At 41.7% G+C, this 20,845-nt stretch overlaps 1 protein-coding gene across 6 annotated transcripts in view; it reads right to left on the bottom strand.

Annotated features, from left to right (window-relative positions):
* SULF1 (sulfatase 1) overlaps nt 1-20,845 on the bottom strand; it is a 199,113-nt gene that overhangs the window by 126,301 nt on the left and 51,967 nt on the right. The window contains exon 3 of one of the 6 annotated variants that reach the window (XM_059874425.1): nt 10,052-10,083. The exons of the other annotated variants lie outside the window; for them this stretch is intronic. The gene's annotated coding sequence lies outside the window, so the exon portion shown is untranslated. The remainder of the gene's footprint in view (nt 1-10,051; nt 10,084-20,845) is intronic. 6 annotated transcript variants of the gene reach the window in all.

Below are 20,845 nucleotides of genomic sequence, written 5' to 3'. Positions count from 1 at the left end.
ACAGATTCTGAATATTCAAGAAAGGGGGTCTGGCCTTGGCATGTGATGACACAGCCTAGAAATTTCCAACCAAATTTCTAGACAGCAACTGCAGTAAATGGTTATGGCACCTGAAGTTGTTTAGCTTCTAGGACTTGTATAGGAGATCAGGGGTGAGAAGCATGTGTCTAGAAAAAGAGCTCAATTGCTTAAAAAAAGGTAAAACAAACTAAGAAATCAATACACAAACAAACAAAACAAAAGGCATGTTGATTATTTCTCCCCTTCTGCACCCCCTTCTCCCCTGAAAGTCATTTTCTCAGGTTGCATAATATTTTTATCCCAGTGTGTGTGTGTTAGTCATTTCAGTTCAGTTCAGTTCAGTCATGCCAGCCCTCCTTGTCCATCACCAACCCCCGAAGCCTACTCAAACTCATGTCCATGGAGTCGGTGATGCCATCCAACCATCTCATCCTCTGTCGTCCCCTTTTCCTCCTGCCTTCAATCTCTCCCAGCATCAGGGTATTTTCGAGAGTCGGTTCTTCATATCAGGTAGCCAAAGTATTGGAGTTTCAGCTTCAACATCAGTCCTTCCAATGAATATTCAGGACTGATTTCCTTTAGAATTGACTGGTTGGATCTCCTTGCAGTCCAAGGGACTCTCAAGAGTCTTCTCCAACACCACAGTTCAAAAGTATCAGTTCTTTGGCACTCAGCTTTCTTTATAGTCCAGCTCTCACATCCATACATGACTATTGGAAAAACCATAGTTTTGACTAGATGGACCTTTATTGGCAAAGTAATATCTCTGCTTTTTGTTATGCTGTCTAAGTTGTCCATAACTTTTCTTCCAAGGAGCAAGCCTTTTTTAATTTCATGGCTGCAGTCACCATCTGCAGTGATTTTGGAGCCCCCCAAAATAAAGTCTCTCACTGTTTCCACTGTTTCCCATCTATTTGCCATGAAGTGATGGAACTGAATGCCATGATCTTCATTTTCTGAATGTTGAGTTTTAAGCCAGTTTTTTCACTCTCCTCTTTCATCAAGAGGCTCTTTAGTTCTTCTTCGCTTTCTAAGGGTGGTGTCATCTGCATCTCTGAGGTTATTGATATTTTTCCTGGCAATCTTGATTCCAGCTTGTGCTTCTTCCAGCCCAGCATTTCTCATGATGTAGCCTGCATATACGTTAAATAAGCAAGGTGACAATATACAGCCTTGATGTACTCCTTTCCTGATTTGGAACCAGTCTGTTGCTCCATGTCCAGTTCTAACTGTTGTTTCTTGACCTGCATACAGATTTCTCAGGAGCCAGGTCAGGTGGTATTCCAACCTCTTTAAGAATTTTCCACAGTTTGTTGTGATCCATACAGTCAAAGGCTTTGGTGTAGTCAATAAAGCAGAAGTAGATGTTTTTCTGGAACTCTCTTGCTTTTTCCATGATCCAGTGGATCTTGGCAATTTGATCTCTGGTTCCTCTGCCTTTTTTAAATCCAGCTTGAACACCTGGAAGTTCATGGTTCATGTACTGTTGAAGTCTGGCTTGGAGAATTTTGAGAATCACTTTGCTAGCGTGTGAGATGAGTGCAACTGTGCGGTAGTTTGAGCATTGTTTGGCATTGCCTTTCTTTGGGACTGGAATGAAAACTGACCTTTTCCAGTCCTGTGGCCACTGCTGAGTTTTCCAAATTTGCTGGCATATTCAGTGCAGCACTTTCACAGCATCATCTTGTAGGATTTGAAATAGCTCAACTGGACTTCCATCACCTCCACTAGCTTTGTTCGCAGTGATGCTTCCTAAGGCTCACTTGACTTCGCATTCCAGGATGTGTGGCTCTGGGTGAGTGATCACACCATCGTGATTATCTGGGTCATGAAGATCTTTTTTGTACAGTTCTTCTGTGTATTCTTGCCACCTCTTCTTAATATCTTCTGCTTCTGTTAGGTCCATACCACTTTTGCCCTTTATTTAGTGGTTTAGTTATATCCGACTCTGCAGCCCCATGGACTGTAGCCCACCAGGTTCCTCTTGTCATGGGATTCTCCAGGCAAGAATACTGGAGTGGGTTGTCACGCCCTCCTCCAGGGCGTGATGCCCTCCTCCCCTTTCCTGACCCAGGGATTGAACCCGAATCTCTTCTGTCCCCAGCATTGCAGACAGATTCTTTACCACTGAGCCACCAGGGGAGTGCACAGGGCAGTAACTGCCCCCAAAACCAAGGAGGTGGGACAATTTCCCCCATTTTCAGCTGAAGAACTGAGCTACAGACAGGTTAAACAACTTTCCAATGTTACACGGCTAGTCGGGAGAGCCACTTTGGGCAGGAACGTGGTTTTTCTACCATCATCCCAGACTTCCTGGCACTTTGCACTCTGTGTAACATGTTTCCCTAGCTTATTCTTCTGAAACACTGGCATAGAAATTGGAGAATACATCTGCCACACTGCTCTAAAAATTTTACCAAGTGAATCAAATTAAGCATTTCTAGAAAAAGGAAATATCCTCCAGGGTCTGGGTTCTGGGGCTCCAGCCTTAGTAGTTTTGTTTGCCAAATGATTATCTTAAAATGCAGCTCACTTAAGCCTGGAGAATGTGGCTAACAGGTTCCAGTCTGCCACTCCTCCCTGGCCAAAGGCACTGAGTAGTGGGATGTCCTGCTTACCACAGACATTCATAAATGTAAGCAGCAGGCTGCTAAGGCAGTCTGAATGTCCTTGATATGTAGTAGTAATGGTAGGACAAAAGCTATTTTTTTAAAAAAATTTACTTATTGAAGTATAGTATATTTACAATGTGTTAATTTCTGCTATAAAGTCATTCATATATATATATTCTTTTTCATATTCTTTTCCATTAAGATTTATCACAGGATACTGAATATAGTTTCCTGTGCTATACAGTAAGACCTTGTAACTCCCAGTCGTTCCCTCCCACCCACCGTTGGCAACCACAAGCTTGTTCTCTCTGTCTGTGAGTCTGTTCCTATTTCTCAGATAAGTTCATTTGTATCATACTTTAGATTTCACATATAAGTGATATCACATGGGATTTGTTTTTCTCTTTCTGACTTACTTCAGTCAGTATGATAATCTCCAGGCTCATCTATGTTGTTGCAACTGGCATTATTTCCTTCTTTTTTGCAGCTGAGTAATATTCCACTGCATACATACTACATTTTCTTTAGCCATTCATCTGCCAATGGGCCTTTAGGTTGTTTCCAGACATCAGCTATTTTTCATTTAAGTTGCAAATGACACTCAGAATCATAGAGTCTGTACAAAGTACAGACAATAAATTTCTGTAGCACATCTGATGGAGGGGAACAACATTCACTTTCTGGTCCTCTAAACAATTTTATTTGAATTGGAACTCGATGATGCTTTCTTATGAGCTGAAAGGTGAGTTTATGTACATAAGCACATGCACAGGGCTTCGAGGCTCCCACATACACAGCTGTTTGTGTTCAACACCAAACAGAAAACCAGAAAGATTAGATGGAGGAGAGATGATGAGCGTACAACACCTGGGCATATGTAATATTAAAAAGTCATGATCAAGCCAGATCAGTGGAGGTTTCTGGTATCTAAGTCTTTTTCACCATCAAGTGTGGGGTGCTAGTGACAGCAGACAGGGCTTTCGTGGTTTCCCCTTGGACAAGGTGGTTGTGTTGTTCTCTGACAGGTGGCATACGGTTTCCCAGTTGGAACCATCATCTTATCTAAGCCAGTCTCACGGATTTTATATTAATGGTATGCAAGATTAGAGATTCATTTCATATATCATGGCACCAGAGGGGCTATTTGTCATCTTCATATCCAGCAACTGCCCTCTGGTTTTGTAAATGGCTCTGATTTTTGGCTTTGGGGGAATCATTTCTCACCCTTTTGGAATCCCGTGGATTTTTAGGAATATTTACATCTCCCACCCATCCCCTATTACAGAATGAATTCTTCTTTCCTCTCCTGAGCAAGAGTGATGGTTTCAAAGATGAAGCATTGGCCAAAGCCAAGTCATTCAGAGGCAGTGAGGCTCACTTTAGAAGCTGTGTCTTGTTTAACCTGTGGATGAAGGCAGTGTGCTGTCATCCACTGACTTAAGACTGTGGGAATGAAAAGCTAGAGTGGCAGCAGCCACATTGTAAACAGGAGGGCATAAACATATCTAAACATAGGGCTCTCTGCAGCAGGCAGAGCCAAGAGAGGAGGGAAGGAAATGGTGTAGGAGACTTTCACTGACCTCTAGTAATGGCTGCAGTGAGCAGTGGTCCCTGGAATTATCATTTGTAAGCCAAAACACTTTTGTTGCCTAAACCAATTTAAGCTGATTCTTTTTCTATTTCAACCCAAAGCATTCTGAATTACACACACAATGTAAAACTTTAATTTAAAAAACAGCTTGCTTTTATGATTAAAATAATCCTCATAAAGTCTACTATTATTTCCCTTCCAATCATCACATTCCTGTCTGAATTATTTACAATTTTTTCCACTTAAGAATTAATTATGAATGGTGACTTTTGTGTTTAGGACCATTTAAAGATACTGTTCTCATTAAATATGTATGACATCAATTGTATCAGTGTACAATTCATTTCACAGGACTGGGGAATTTGTAATCTTTCCAACCTCCTCAAATTGCCTGTGAGTATTGCTATCTTGTCTCATTTCTCTTAAGTCTCAAAAGAGTGGGGGAAATAAAGTATTAGAATTCATTTATTTGTCAAGGAAATACAATCTAAGACATATGGAAGATCAAGCTGACTTCATCAAAGTTGAAGGTTGAACTAGTAATAAAACCAATATAAGTAAAAGGAATGCAATCTTCCTACTTTTCTGGCAATTGTTCTTATGTACTATAAAACTTCAAATGATTAGTGATGCTCCTAGAAATATATCCCTATTCTTCAGAGTTGGTATCTTCAGATGCACTAGTTTCTTATTTCTTATGGTATAAAAAGCATTCCTTTAAAACCTAAGCTAACAGTAAGTCACCCAAAATTGACCATGCATGATTTAGTGAGAATAGCCCTTGTGTATCTCTTAATTTCGGAGAAGGCAATGGCAACCCACTCCAGTATTCTTGCCTGGAAAATCCCATGGACAGAGGAGCCTGGTAGGCTGCAGTCCATGGGGTTGCTGAGTCAGATATGACTGAGTGACTTCACTTGCACTTTTTACTTTCATGCATTGGAGAAGGAAATGGCAATCCACTCCAATGTCCAGCCTGGAGAGTCCCAGGGATGGCGGAGCCTTGTAGGCTGCCATCTATGGGGTCGCACAGAGTCAGACACGACTGAAGCGACTTAGCAGCAGCAGCAGCATCTCTTAATTTAGGAGTTTCTCAAAGAGCTATTTGGCTCAAAAGATGTAATATGATATTATAGACATTTAAATGAAGCATTTGTAAATGCTTCCTGAATTTTTCAATTTTCATCTGGTCCTTGAAGATTGCCTATTTAATTAGTAGTTACTTCTTTCATCAACTGCAAAGTAAGCGAACCTAAGGGTTCAGTAACGTGAAACGTACATCATCAAATATATTCCACCTCAAGATGAACTTGGATCATGTGGGTCTCACTAAAGTCATTAAGGGAAGATTTTCCTAAACCACTGAGAGCTTCCTTATCATTTCCATTCCATGTCACGATTTTTGTCATTATCTTAACAACTAAGAATAAAACTCCCTTAAGCTGGGAAAAATAGTTGACTTTACAACTGAACCTTGCAAATATTTTTTCTTGATCTATCTGCCTTTCAACTTTGTTTATGGAGTTTTCAGCTATTCCCAACCGGTCTTTGATTTTAATATCACAATCATGTCAGATTAGGGGTAAAAATAACCACATTCTTTCCAACTTCTTTGGTTTTGGAACAAATGGCCCATGGGCTTGTACAGTTAGGTTTTACCACTCCCCACAGCCCAATACGACCCTATCCTCACTGGGATTGTACCATCAGGGATCAGGTTTTGTTTTTTTTTTAAAGAGCTTTTGCATAAAACCAAGCATGTAGAAGACACTATTAGAAAAGGTAAGAGCCAAATAAGTGTTTTTAATCACGTGGTCAATCAAAGTTCTAATCTGTGATTTTCTTATATTAGTACATTCAGATTAATCAATATTCACAAATACTGTGAATTCATATTCATAAATTCATCTAAATTTTATTTGTACTCACAATTATTCTAATCAGCAATAAATCTATATCTATGGGATTTCCAGGTAGCTCAGTTGGTAAAAAACCTACCTGCAATGCAGGAGACACAGGAGACATGGGTTTGGTCCCTGGAGAATGCGGGAAGATCCCCTGGAGGAGGGCATGGCAACCCATTCCAGTATTCTTGCCTGGAGAATCCCATGAACAGAGGAGCCTGGCAGGCTCCATGGGGTCTCAAAGAGTCAGACACGACTGAAGCAACTGTGGCTGAGCACAGCACACACATGATATCTACAGGTCGAGTGGGTAGTTGCCCAATTTCCTCTTGTGTCCTTTTCCCATTTTCTTACGTAGGATGCATTTAAAGACCATACAAAGAATTCCCTTTTTCAGAGCTTAGTGAAAGCACTAGTTCCTTTCTGTGTATGAGCTGACTTTTCTACCAGTTAATAACAGTGGTGAAGTATCTGTTGCAGTTTTGGAAAAAAGGAGCTAGTGACCTGTTTTGTCACATTGCTCATGAATCCATTCTATTTGTATTGCTGCCCAGTGTTTTGTTTGTGTTTTGTTTTTTAAGAATTGGAGATTTTTTTTTTCTCCCTAAAAGTTGAAAATTCCTTTAAGGTTCAATGAAGCTTAAAGCTTTCTCATGGGTCTGCTTTGAAAGACTTATTTTAAGACACAGAATGACTCATTTCCTTACAAGATCCTTGGGCAAAAAAAAAACAAAAAAAAAACTTTAAAATGAAATACATAAAATTTGAGGTTCTATGATGACCTGGAGAACAATGTTGTTGCCTGAATGGATTGCTTGTTGCTTCACCTAATGCAGCCATGAAATTAAAAGACGCTTACGCCTTGGAAGGAAACTTATGACCAACCTAGATAGCATATTCAAAAGCAGAGACATTACTTTGCCAACAAAGGTCCATCTAGTCAAGGCTATGGTTTTTCCAGTGGTCATGTATGGATGTGAGAGTTGGACTGTGAAGAAAGCTGAGCGCCAAAGAATTGATGCTTTTGAACTGTGGTGTTGGAGAAGATTCTTGAGAGTCCCTTGCACTGCAAGGAGATCCAACCAGTCCATTCTGAAGGAGATCAGCCCTGGGATTTCTTTGAAGGGAATGATGCTGAAGCTGAAACTCCAGTACTTTGGCCACCTCATGCGAAGAGTTGATTCACTGGAAAAGACTCTGATGCTGGGAGGGATTGGGGGCAGGAGGAGAAGGGGACAACAGAGGATGAGATGGCTGGATGGCATCACTGACTCGATGGACTTGAGTCTGAGTGAACTCCGGGAGTTGGTGATGGACAGGGAGGCCTGTCATGCTGCGATTCATGGGGTCAAAAAGAGTCGGACACGACTGAGCAGCTGAACTGAACTGAACTGAAGGTCTTGGGTCTCAATGTTATTAGATGGAGAGAAGTGACTTCATTAAAACTCATGCTTCCTATCCCAACTTATACTCCTCTTGGAGTGTCAGTAAAGCTAGAAAGATGCTTCCCTGGCAGCTCAGATGGTAAAGAATCTGCCTGCAAAGCAGGATACCTGGGGTCCATCCCTGGCTTGGGAAGATCCCTGGAGAATGGAATGGAGAATGTCCTGGAACATTCCATGGACAGAGGTGCCTAGTTGGCTACAGTCTGTGGGGTCCCAAAGAGTCGGGCACGACTGAATGACTAACACTTTCACTTTCATCCTGTCCTATAGGTTATCAGCTGGTGAGTGAGTCTCAGGTCTTCATTGCCGTTAAGGATGTGAATTCCTGAGCTCGACAGCCAAGTGTTCCCTCCACAGCGGATGGTAGTGAATTGAATCAGCTTAGCTTCTCTTGTCTATGGTGACCCTGAGCTGTGGAGCCACCACACAAGAAGAGACAAAGAAAAAAAGTCTTCTTGAGAATTATAAAGAAAGAGAAATAGAAATAAAAAGTATTATAAAGTATCTACATTTAAAAAATGATTCCAGAATAGAAAATACTTCTAAGATCTAGGGTCTCAGTAGGGAACTCTCTCAGCCACAATAAAATCAACTTTTCAGCTTCTACATTAATTACTGTAATTGTAACTCCAAAGCAGACAAATGCATTGACTAAGAAACATTTTTTAGGGGTTATAATCTACACAAGTTTTTGGGGAAAACAGCATGATTTTAAACAATGAGAAATCACTTTTTCTCCACCAGTAGAAGAGAACACTTGGTGGATTGGGATGGAGATACAGGAGGCTGGTTGTGGCTTGGGTTAAAACTTGCCACAAGAACAAAAGCTGTCTCCAGAGTTCCCTGTGGGCAGAGCGCTGTAATGTTGGGGAAAAGGGAAATTTAAAAGGAATACTGTTATTAAGGAGATAACTACATATTTGGAAACTCTTCATTTATATACATATACAAATCTAACAGCTCTCACAAAACAACATGGACAATCTAAGGAGAGGATGGGAGTGAGCTAGGCCTGGTTATTGAGAAGTTAGTTACAAGTGGTATCTGGACAATATAGTGAGTAAGAATCCAGGCTCAGGAAGACCTGGACTTAAGTCCCAAACCTGCTTCTTGCTCCCTGAGCATCCTTGGGCAAGTGGTTTACCTTCTTAGTTTTCTCTTCTGTAAAGTGAGATAAGAATCAGGCCTATTGCCTCATACCACTCTTGTGGGGATTAAAGAGTTGGCATGGGAGTGGAAATGCCAGCACTGTCTTGGCACACAGGAAGTCCACAGCAAGTATCTTACCTTTCTCTCTTTCCCCTCCACCCTTTCTCAGTACCTCCTTATGCAGGATACCAACAGCTCCAACCCCTTTGGAAAGGACAGTTGTTTGATTTGCTATATTGGTCAAAAGGTACGCTGTTGTCGTTGTTTAGTTGCTAAGTCATATCTGACTCTTTGCAGTCCCCATGGACTATAACCTGCCAGGCTCCCCTGTCCATGAGATTTCCCAGGCAGAAATACTGGAGTGGGCTTGCATTTCCTTCTCCGTGAGATTTTCCCACTCCAGGGATAGAACTAGAATCTCCTGCATTGGCAGGCAGATTCTTTACCACCAAGCCACCAGGGAAGCCCTGATCAAAAGGCATAAAAGTGTTAATTTTGGTATGAGTCAATGCCAGGATTGAGGGTTAGTCAGATTTGCCTCTTTCTAACATAAAGGAACCAGATTATGTGTTCATAAACAACGCAGGCCTGTTAAGTGAACTCTAAAAAGAGGTACAGACAGCTTCCGGCCTGTGTTGAAGGCTGGCTGTCACCCATTATCAGTTTATTCATTGTACTATCAGGTGATTTGGGTTCATGTGTATGCTTCAGGGCAAGACCAACAGAGAGATTTCATAAATGATGAAATAAAAGATGAAAAACCGCTTAGCAGTCGTTTGTAGAGGTTCTCCGTGGATTTCAGTGATCAGTTGAACCACTGCCGTTTTGACTGACATTTCATGAATGAAAAGTCAGGGCAGAACAGGCACAACAATGTGAAAATAAGCAAGTTTTGGTTTCTGGAGAATTCAATTTTCTCATTTGTAAGAAGAGGTGGTAGCGATATTGAATTATCTCTAAGGTTTATTTTAGCAATAAATCTCTAAGAATAATAGACTGAGCCTTCCTAGTGGTTTACTGTGTCAAAGATTCTGCAAAGACTGTAGTTCTGGCCACTGATAGGTATCCAGTAAATCTATGTCAAATTAATGAGTGAATATGGAGAGTAGTCTTAAATATGTCTACTTTTTCTGTCTGCTCAAAGTGCCCGACAGTTAAATGTCTTGATGAGCCTTATACTCAGACATTGTCCTACACATGGTCAGTAGTAGGATGAGAGGATGATGAGTTGCTAGTTCAGCATGACTCCTCAAATGCTAGGTCTCCTGGGACAGATGGAGGGCAGATTGCCTGGTCCTGCTGCCTTCATACCTCTTTGAATGTACTTACCATTTTTATTTGATTTCTCTGTTGGTCTTGCCCTGAAGCAGAAAAAAATGAACTCAAATCACCAAAGGGTACCATTAGTAACCTGATAATGTGTGGCAGCCAGCCTCTAACACAGTGCTCCACGACTCTCACCTCCTGGTAGACACACCTTTGTATAATTCCCTCACATGCTTGGTAGGGCTGACCTGGCATATTGCATAAATGATGGAGTGTGACTTCCATCACAAGGTCAAGTCATAGAAATCACTGCTGCTCTAACTCAATGCCTTGGATCACCTTCTCTGGGGAAAGCAGGTTGCCACGTTGTGAGGACACTCAAGCAGCTCCATGAAGAGAGGTCTACTTGGCAAGGAACTGAAGCCTCCTATTAACATCCAGCACTCATCTGAGCGAGCCATCTTGGAAGAGGATCCACCAAACCCAATCAGTCTCTCAGATGACTGCAGGCCTGGGTTAAGGTCTTGGACTGCCATGTCATGAATGACTCTGAATCAGAACTTCCTGAAAGTTCCTGAGCCTTCCAAGTTATATGAGATAATAAGTGTTGATTGTCGCTTTAAGCAACAAACGTTCAGTCATTTTTAATGCAATGATAGACAACTAATATAATAAGATTCTAAAGAAACTCATCTCATAAGTGCCTGAAGTCATCTTTCAGTTTTGTAGTAAGAGCTACTGTTAACTGCTAATCACTGATGAGTCTAGAGAGTATAAGTGTCCTGAAAGTCTAACAGCTCTATCAATGATGGTTCAAAGGAATTTTCTAATGGCTTTTTGAGAAGATCCTTAATTGTTTTCCCTTTCTTATGTACAAGCACTCTTTCCTCATCTATCACAGTCAGTTCAGTTTGGTTGCTCAGTTGTGTCCGACTCTTTGCGACCCCATGGACTGCAGCATGCCAGGCTTCTCTGTCCATCACCAACTCCCTGAGCTTGCTCAAACTCATGTCCACTGAGTCAGTGATGCCATCCAACCAACTCATCCTCTTTTGTTCCCTTCTCCTCCTGCCTTCAATCTTGCCCAGCATCAGGGTCTTTTCCGATGAGTCACTTCTTCACAATGAGTCAGTTCTACACAGCAGTTTCTAATAACTATGAGTTTGGGAATCTAACAACCTGGGGTTTTTTATTTGGGCTCTGCTGTATGCTAGCTGTGAGAACTTGCACAAGTTAAACTCTGGACCGAAGTTTCCCCATCAATAAAGATGATAGTGTCCACCTCATAGATCTTCTAAGGGTTAAATCACCTAATATATGTGAAGTTCTTAGGACCATAGCTAGTACACAGAAAGCTCCTTGTAAATATTACCATTTTTGTTACCCATTTATTTTCACAACCTAAACATATTACTCCCGTCACAGTTTCTACTTTTTTTTAAACCACAATCCCCCATCTTCCCCAAGAAGACTGTGTTTCACCAGTACAGATAACTCCAAAGGCATGCTTGGTGATCTCATTTCATTCCCATCATTGATATGACTCTGTCTTTTAACACTTGTATATCTGACAATTGGATTTTTCAAAGAGAATTTTAGGTAATCAAATATTCCAGTTTTCTAGTCAGGGTTTACCAATACATAATTAAAGAAAAAAAAGTATTGCAAGGAAAAAAAAAAAGTTGACTCAATCTCAAAGTACAATATTAAACTGACTCATCTTTTGAGAACTGGATCTAAATTTTTCTGTGTGAGAGAGGACATCAGAATGTACTTCTATCTGTAAGATTTTTCATTCTTATTCCTATTTGAGTAGCGGTGGGAGAATTAAGAGATCCAACCAATGATGACAACTGTCTGATCTCACAGGAACAGTTGACTTGAGGATTTAGGGGGGTTCAGAAAATTAGCATATTTATACAGTCTGCCAATTCTATTGGAATTCACTGGTGGGAGAAAGAGTAGAGGAGGACAGCAGGTGGTTTCATCAAAATCTCCCTGAAACTCTAAACTCTTCATTTTAAGGTTAGGAGGCAATGTGCCAAAGGTCACGGGGGGCAAAGGGCGAGAAGACTGAAAAGGATTAGAAAGAGATAGAGACTGTGGGCTTGGACATAAAAAGAGTTGCTGGGAAAGGAAGAAACTGGGTGAATGGATCACATTTTTGTTGTTTGGCTTAAATTTTTTAGCAAAACTAGCCTTCTTTTAGTTTATTGCATGATCTTGGGTTGGGGAAGTAGTGGATCAAACTAATTACAAATTCCCTCTTTCTCATTTCCCTCATCATGTCTCTCTCTGCCCCACCCCAGTGAAACACATATGGATTTTGTAATCCAAGCATCATTTTTTCATCTTGCGTTTTTGCTGCAATTCTAAAGAAAAAGAAACACACACATGGACATGTGCGTGCGTGCACACGTGTCCACACTACATGGACAGAAACCACACAATGAGAATCTCATTCATTTCTAAGCCTTTAAATCTGTATGGATAAGGGTTGTTTATTTTTCATTTAATCCGTCTATCTAGCTTTCGGTCTATCCTCTATTTACTCAGGAACATGTGGAAAAACACATCCTTTGGCAATACCCAGAATTCTGGTTTTTACATAACATATATTTTAAGCAAACCAAAACCCTGTGCCTGCCTAGTCCCTGAGCCGCCCAGGAGTCCCCCACTGACACCAGCCGTCCTCCAGCTCGGGGCATCTGGACTCAGCTCTTTGGTCCTCTCCACAGAGCCCTTTGTGCTTCTGACCTCTGGTTCTTTCCTTTTTCTATGCTGGTCATTCGCCTTGTCTTTTCATTTGCCCCCAATGACATGGCTATTGTAAGGTTTTTGTATTATTTTCGTTTCTACTACAAGGCCTTCTATGGAACAATCTGCGAGCCAGTGGGTTTTTATCTCCCTGTTATTTTCTCTTTTCTGTGTATAGACAATTTACAGATGGAGAATATGGCCATAAACTGTTAAAATGAAGCTCTGAAGATGAACTACTTTTGCATCCACAGCATCTGTCCTGAAGAGCACTTATATATTTTGTCTGCATGCATGCATGCTAAGTCACTCCAGTCCTGTCCAGCTCCTTGTGACCCTATGGAATGTAGCCTGCCAAGTTCCCCTGTCCATGCGATTCTCCAGGCAAGAATACTGGAGTGGGTTGCCAGACCCTCCTCCAGGGGATTTCCTCAACCCAGGGATCAAAACCATGTCTCTTACGTCTCCTGCATTGGCAGAAGGGTTCTTTACCACTAACACCACCTGGGAGGCCTGTTTTCTGCCCAAAGGGGCATCCTCTCAGGGAGGCAGAGTCTTCAGCAAACGAGGCAGAATTCTCAAGACCATCCTGAAGTTACCAGCTGATACCAAATGAGAACCGTTCACACTGACATCTTATTATTTGTATTTCTAGAGTGTTTAATATAGTTTTGGATTAGCCTTATCTTTCAGACACTTATAAGAGATGGTTATTGATTTTTTTTTTTTTGGCTATCTTTCTCATGAAGCAAATCCCATAACTTGAGTGGAACTCAAGTCACCCCTCTCTGTAAGCTTCAGGAAACAAGTATTTTGAAATAGAAGCATTTAAAAACATTGACTAATAAAAGAAATCATTTTAACAGACTGACTAATCAAATACAAATTTAAGAAAAGACAGGTTGATCTTTGGGAAGAAATGTCCATACATTTAAATTCTCCTTTGCACTAAAACACAGACAATAGCCCAGGGAGGAAGCCCTTTCTGTTTAAAGAATGAAAAAAGAGACCTCTCTGCCTGGATATTAACTGCACTTCTAATATGAGAAAAGGGATTTTGTTGCACTCAGAAAAAGTTACTGGGAGATACTTCCTGTCACAGTCTTGAGCATTCTTAAACTGGAAAGTATAAGCAGAAATCTGGTATTTGGTTACGTTAGCAATTTGGTACTTATAAACTTTACAGTTCTTGGGATGATCTGGCCAATTTTCATTATTAACTTCTTTTTAAAAAAATTTATTTTGTTGAAGTGTAGTTGACTTACAATGTTGTGTTAATTTCTGCTGTACAGTAAAGTGATTCGGTTATACATATATATATATGTATATGTGTGTGTCTCAGCTGGTAAAGAATCCACCTGCAATGCAGGAGACCCTGCTTCCATTCCTGAGTCGGGAAGATCCGCTGGAGAAGGGTGAAGGGATAGGCTACCTGCTCCAGTATTCTTGGGCTTCCCTGGTGGCTTGGATGGTAAAAAATCTGCCTGCAATGCAGGAAACTGGGTTTGATCCTTGTCACCTGGAGAATTCCATTGGCAGAGGAGCCTGGTGGGCTACAGTCCATGGGGTCATAAAGAGTTGGACATGATAGAACAACTAACACTTCCACTTTTTTTCATACATATATATATACACACACACATATATATGTATTTCATATTCTTTCCCATTTGGTTTATCACAGGATATTGATCATAGCTTCCTGTGCTCTGCAGTAGGATCTTGCTGTTTACATCATTAACCTCTAATCATTTTCCTGAAGTCTATTCTAACAAACAACAGAGCTGGCATTATCAACCACTGAAGAGTTCTAAGATATATGTACCAGGAGCTAAAGACCACTCACTGACCCTTTAAAGATGTAGTGTCTTTTGATCACACCAGCAGGGATCTTCAGTTCACACCACACAGTCTTAGGGTCATGGGAGAATGTGAACTTCTGAGAAGAGTCTGCAGTCACACCGACAGCATATCCTCACAATAACCTGCACATGTAAGGTATGCAACGACATTTATCACATGAGTGAATGACTGAGACCTGCCATTTCAGGTGAAGTCCACAGAATTCACTTCACAGAAAATTGGCCATGTGGAAAACTCATTGCAATTTATAATTGCTATCTACAGTAAAGTATAAGCAAGATCCTAATTTATTAAAAGAAAACCCTCTACTTAATGGTCTTTCCCCATCTGACTCTCTCTTCCTACTTGATTTCCTAGAAAAGTGCAAGGAAGAAGGTTTTCTCTGCTTTGGTTGTTTAGTCATTAAGTCATGTCTGACTCTGGGCAACCCCATGGACTGTAGCCTGCCAGGCTCCTCTGTCCATGGGATTCTCCAGGCAAGAATATTGGAGTGGGTTGCATTTCCTTCTCCAGGGGATCTTCCCGACCCATGGATAGAACCCAGGTTGCATTGTAGGCAGATTCTTTGCCTCTAAGAGCCACCAGGGAAGCCCTTCCTCTGCTTTACTAATTTTTAAAAACAAGTCACCTGGTGCCATCCTTGCCCTTATGCACCACAGGCAAAGTTATGGCTCATAAACACGAAAAGGAAAATCACTCCAGGGAACTTCTACCCAACCATCTTTCTTGATTTCACTCCAGAGAAAACAGAATTTGTTTCCACTATAAAATGGAACTTAAAACAGGATTAACAGTCAGAGACTCAGTCCCACTGAGCACTTATTGAGAATTAGTGGGCTCAAATTTGTACAGAATCTGACCAGGGTGTCATTCCTGACTTCCAGGAGATTTTTTCCAAATATTCCTATGTCATCAAGAATGGAGTATGGCGTAATGATGAAAATAGAAAAATCAGATTGTATTCTCTGAGCCATCTCCAGGATAAACACTGTGAATTACTTTCACAGGCATAAAACCTTATGGATATCATCAAAACAAATTCATATCTGAATGATCTTTTGTTAGAATAAGAAGAAAATGCAAAGCAACAAAACGGGGGGTGATAAAGCCACCACTATACATATAAATATTAAATATTTATATTTAAGTATAAATTTAATATTTAGCATAGATAGCATATTAAAAAGCAGAGACATTACTTTGCCAACAAAGGTCCATCTAGTCAAGGCTATAGTTTTTCCAGTGGTCATGTATGGATGTGAGAGTTGGACAGTGAAGAAAGCTGAGTGACAAAGAATTGATGCTTTTGAACTGTGGTGTTGGAAAAGACTCTTGAGAGTTCCTCAGACTGCAAGGAGATCCAACCAGTCCATCTTAAAGGAGATCAGTCCTGGGTGTTCATTGGAAGGACTGATGCTAAAGCTGAAACTCCAATACTTTGGCCACCTCATGTGAAGAGTTGACTCATTGGAAAAGACCCTGAGGCTGGGAGGGATTGGGGGCAAGAGGAGAAGGGGACGACAGAGGATGAGATGGCTGGATGGCATCACTGACTCGATGGACATGAGTTTGGATAAACTCCGGGAGTTGGTGATGGACAGGGAGGCCTGGCAGACTGCGATTCATGGGGTCGCAAAGAGTCGGACACGACTGAGCGACTGAACTGAACTGATACATATAAAGCACCATCCACTATTCTTCAGAGATTTCAGCTCTTTTTCCCAGAGAAGATACTTGGTTTATTATTGCCATAAAGCAAGCCTTTATGGAGAAGGAAATGGCAGCCCACTCCAGTATTCTTGTCTGGACAATCCCATGGACAGAGGAGAAAGGCAAGCTACAGTCCATGGGGTCACGAAAGAGTTGGACATGACTTAGCAACTAAAACAACAGCAACAACAAAGCAAGCCTGCTGCTGAGTCACTTCAGTCATGTCCGACTCTGTGCGACCCCACAGACGGCAGCCCACCAGGATGCCCCGTCCCTGGGATTCTCCAGGCAAGAACACTGGAGTGGGTTGCCATTTCCTTCTCCAATGCATGAAAGTGAAAAGTGAAAGTGAAGTCACTCTGTCGTATCCGACTCTTAGCAACCCTATGGACTGCAGCCTTCCAGGCTCCTCCATCCATGGGATTTTCCAGGCAAGAGTACTGGAGTGGGGTGCCATAGCCTTCTCCTAAGCAAGCCTAGATCTATGCTTAAATTAGATTCCTTTTATGTGCTTCTTTTGTTTGACACCTTTCTAAGGACTTTTCTGTTTATTTCACTGTAAAACAAGAAGCAGCAAGTTACTGGGCATCTTGATAGTTTCTAGCAGAGGAAAGTGAAAAAATTCCTTCTGGTAAAATGTTACTCTATATGAAACGCAATGGTTTATCCAGGTTTGTGGCTAACTATGCTATCTTTTAATAATCAGAAAGTTGAAAATTAGAAAACTGAATGCAAATTTGGGTATATCCACTGACTGTTACATTAAAATCTTTCTTAACATCTGCCAGCCCATGCCAGCTGGCCTGCATCCCTCTCTTCCTCCTTACATCTGTGTGCTTTCTTATTTCTCATCTTATGGACTTCCCCGGTGGTGCTAGTGGTGAAGAATCTGCTTGCCAATGCATGAGACTTAAAAGACATGGGTTCAGTCCCTGGGTCAGGAAGATCCCCTGGAGAAGAGCATGGCAACCCACTCCAGTATTCTTGCCTGGAGAATCCCATGGACAGAAAAGCCTGGTGGGCTATAGTCCATGTGGTCGTAAAGAGTTGGACATGCATGCATGAAAAATTTTAGCCCATGTTATTAGATTACGTAGCTTATTATTCCATAGATTGAGCCCAGGACATTCCTCCTCATTTCTAAGTGATTTTTAGCTTCTGCTTCACTCTCACCTGCCCACCCCACCCCTCCACTATTATACTCTCTGAACTCTTGGAAATTTCAGTCTGTGATGTGAGCTTATCAGTCTCTACCCTTCTGGACCACCTTTCCTCTACCCTAGCTACTCCTGGGGCCAATGTAGCCAATCCCCAGCCCTTAGCAGTACCAGTACTTCCTGTCATCTCAATTTCATACCTGCTGCCCTTGGACATCTGTCATCTTCCCACAATTCCAACCCCAACAATTCTCTGACCTAGTGGCAGGGCTAGTCAGTCCTTTGATCCAATCACTGTGGGCCAGCGCTTCCTCTCTTGACATCCTCACTTCCCTCCTGACCAGGTCAAGGTCATTTTACTCAGTCACGATATTGAGTCTCTGTGAAGACTCTTGACCCACTTCCTCCTCCCTCACTCTGCCATCCTTGTTGGTGCACCATGCCCTAGTGACATCCAACACCCTGCCCGCTCCTCAACTGCACCTGTGTCACTGCACAGAGAACAGGCCTAAATGCGGCCGGCAACCACACCGGACCCTCCCAGTCTACCCACCCTTCCATTCTCTGAGATGTCACCTGCCTCTCCTCGCATCCTCAACCCTCCTCCCCCACCACCTGAGCAGATACCCATGGTTCAAACTTCACTGAAGCAATAGAAGCAACTGGAAGAGAACTTCCACAGGTTTCCTCCCATTCCACTCCCCAGGCTGGCTCACCGACCAGTTTCTCTGCTCCAATATCCTGCTTTATCATCTACTAGAGTAGATGAGTCATCTGTGCTTTCACTGTCTGAAGCCAATTCAACACCTTTGTACCAGCTTCTACTTCTTTTCGCCTACTCAAAAAATCTTGGCTCCAGCAATCCTCCTCTCTTTCATTAGGATCATCAATCTTCCTTCCCAAATTCCATCCTTCCCATCAGCATAAAAACATGCTTTTCTCTCCCATCTTTTACAAACCTTCTTGACCTCTTGATCTGGCATTGGCTGATGCCCCACATTTCTTTGCTCTGCTTGCAGCAAACTCCTTGGAAAAGGCGCCATATTTCTGTCTTAATTTCACTCCCCATTCTCTCTTATGTTCACTGCCATCAGACTTTCTCTCCCTCTACTTCACCAAAGTTGCTCTCAGACTTGTCACTAATGACCGCCCAGGAGACAAATCCAACCATCAGTTCTCAACTCTCATCATGCTGGATCTACCAGACAACTAGTTACTCACTCTCCTCCTTGAAACACTGTCTTAATTCAGTTTCCAAAAAACTGAAAACTCCTCCATCCTCATTTCCCTGGGTTCCTCTTCAGTATCCTCTGTTAATCTCTCCTCTTCTCTTTGACCTCTTAATGTTGGAGTACCACAGAGGCTAGTCTTTCCTTCTTTCCTCAGTCTATACTCACTCACATCTTTGTTGATACGATGCTAATGATTTCCAAACACAAACCTCTATTCCCAAATACACACCCATAAATCCAAATGCCTGCTGATTCAACAATATCTCCACTTGGAGGTCTAACAGAGACTTCGAACTTGATTTCCAAAAGTGAACCCCGATCTTCCTCCCCAGAACTCTTCTGACTGTAGCCTTTCTAATTTCAATGAACAACTCCATCCTTTCAGTTGCTTCAGCCAAAACTTTTGAAGCATCCTTGATTCTTTTCTTTTCTTCCCCACCCACCCCCAAAGATAGCTAGCATCTGATTACTTTTTCCTACTTCCCTGGCTATTATCAAATCAGAAGCACTCTTATCTCTTTAAGTAGCCTTGTAATCAGTCTCTTTTACCTTTGCCCATCTGTAGGCTATTCTCAACATGACAGATAGAGAGAGGTTTTTAAATAGAAATCAGAATGTACTATCCTTTTGTACAAAATCCTGCAGTGACTTCTCTTTCATCCCAGGAAATAGCCAAAATCCTTCTCATGGCTCACAGGTCACATGTGGCCTATTGTGACTGCTTGACCTCATTTTTTTTTTTTTTTAACCAATCTCTGTTTCCTCACTCTATTTCTGTCATTGTGTGATTCCTCTAATGTGTACATATCTTGGGACTTCTGCTGTAGCTATTTTCTCTGTATGGAATTCTCTTCCTCAAAATATTTGGTTGCTGGGACTTACTTGGTGGTCCAGTGGTTCAGTTCAGTTCAGTCCAGTCGCTCAGTCGTGTCCGACTCTTTGCGACCCCATGAACCACAGTACGCCAGGCCTCCCTGTCCATCACCAACTCTCGGAGTTCACTCAGACTCACGTCCATCGAGTCAGTGATGCCATCCAGCCATCTCATCCTCTGTCGTCCCCTTCTCCTCTTGCCCCCAATCCCTCCCAGCATCAGAGTCTTTTCCAGTGAGTCAACTCTTCACTTGAGGTGGCCAAAGTATTGGAGTTTCAGCTTCAGCATCAGTCCTCCCAATGAATATTCAGGACTGATTTCCTTTATGATGGACTGGTTGGATCTCCTTGCAGTCCAAGGGACTCTCAAGAGTCTTCTCCAACACCACACTTCAAAAGCATCAATTCTTCGGCACTCAGCTTTCTTCACAGTCCAACTCTCACATCCCTACATGACCACGGGAAAAACCATAGCCTTGACTAGATGGACTTTTGTTGGCAAAGTAATGTCTCTGCTTTTCAATATGCTGTCTAGGTTGGTCATAACTTTTCTTCAAGGAGTAAGCGTCCAGTGGTTACTACTCTGCAATTCCAGTGCAGGGGCCACAAGTTCAATCCCTGGTCAGGGGACTAAGACCCCAGATGCTGCATGGTGTAGCCAAATGAAAGAAAAAAAAGATATCTGGCTGCTACTTCCTCACCACTTTCAAGTCTTACTCTAATCTTGCATCTCAGTAAAGTTTTCCTTATAAGCCCTCCTTAACATTGTTACCAACTCTGACTATAATTCTTACTCAACCTCTCTTTTATTTCATAGTACTCACTACTTTCTAATATACTGTATATATTTGATCTATATATTATGCTTCATTTTATTTTCCCTATTCTGTCACTAAAACTTGAGATCCACAAATGTCAGGCTCTCTAAATACTTCGTTGGTTCGCTAAGAATCCTAAGTACCTAGAACAAGGCTTGGCATGTCATGGGGCAGGTGTTGATGAATAATCGTTGAATGAATGAATGCACAAGTGGAGGAAGGAACAACAACAACAAAAAAGTGAATTAACCTGGTCGAACTGAGCTATTTATGTGAAAACTCTTTTGTTGAGACTTTGGAAAAAATTCTTTCCCTAAAGTGTTATGCCTGACATTAAGAGCTTCTGTTACAGAGTTTAACTGGTTTCCCAATCAGAGTGGGTTCTAAGTAGCTGAGAAATTCTCCCCATGTTATACTAAAACAAAATGTAACTGTGCTTCAATCACT

Source organism: Bos taurus, chromosome 14 (genome assembly GCF_002263795.3).
Source record: "Bos taurus isolate L1 Dominette 01449 registration number 42190680 breed Hereford chromosome 14, ARS-UCD2.0, whole genome shotgun sequence".
Lineage (NCBI taxonomy): Eukaryota > Metazoa > Chordata > Mammalia > Artiodactyla > Bovidae > Bos > Bos taurus.
The sequence above is the reverse complement of the archived record's forward strand: the minus strand, read 5'-3'. Positions and strand labels throughout refer to the sequence as shown.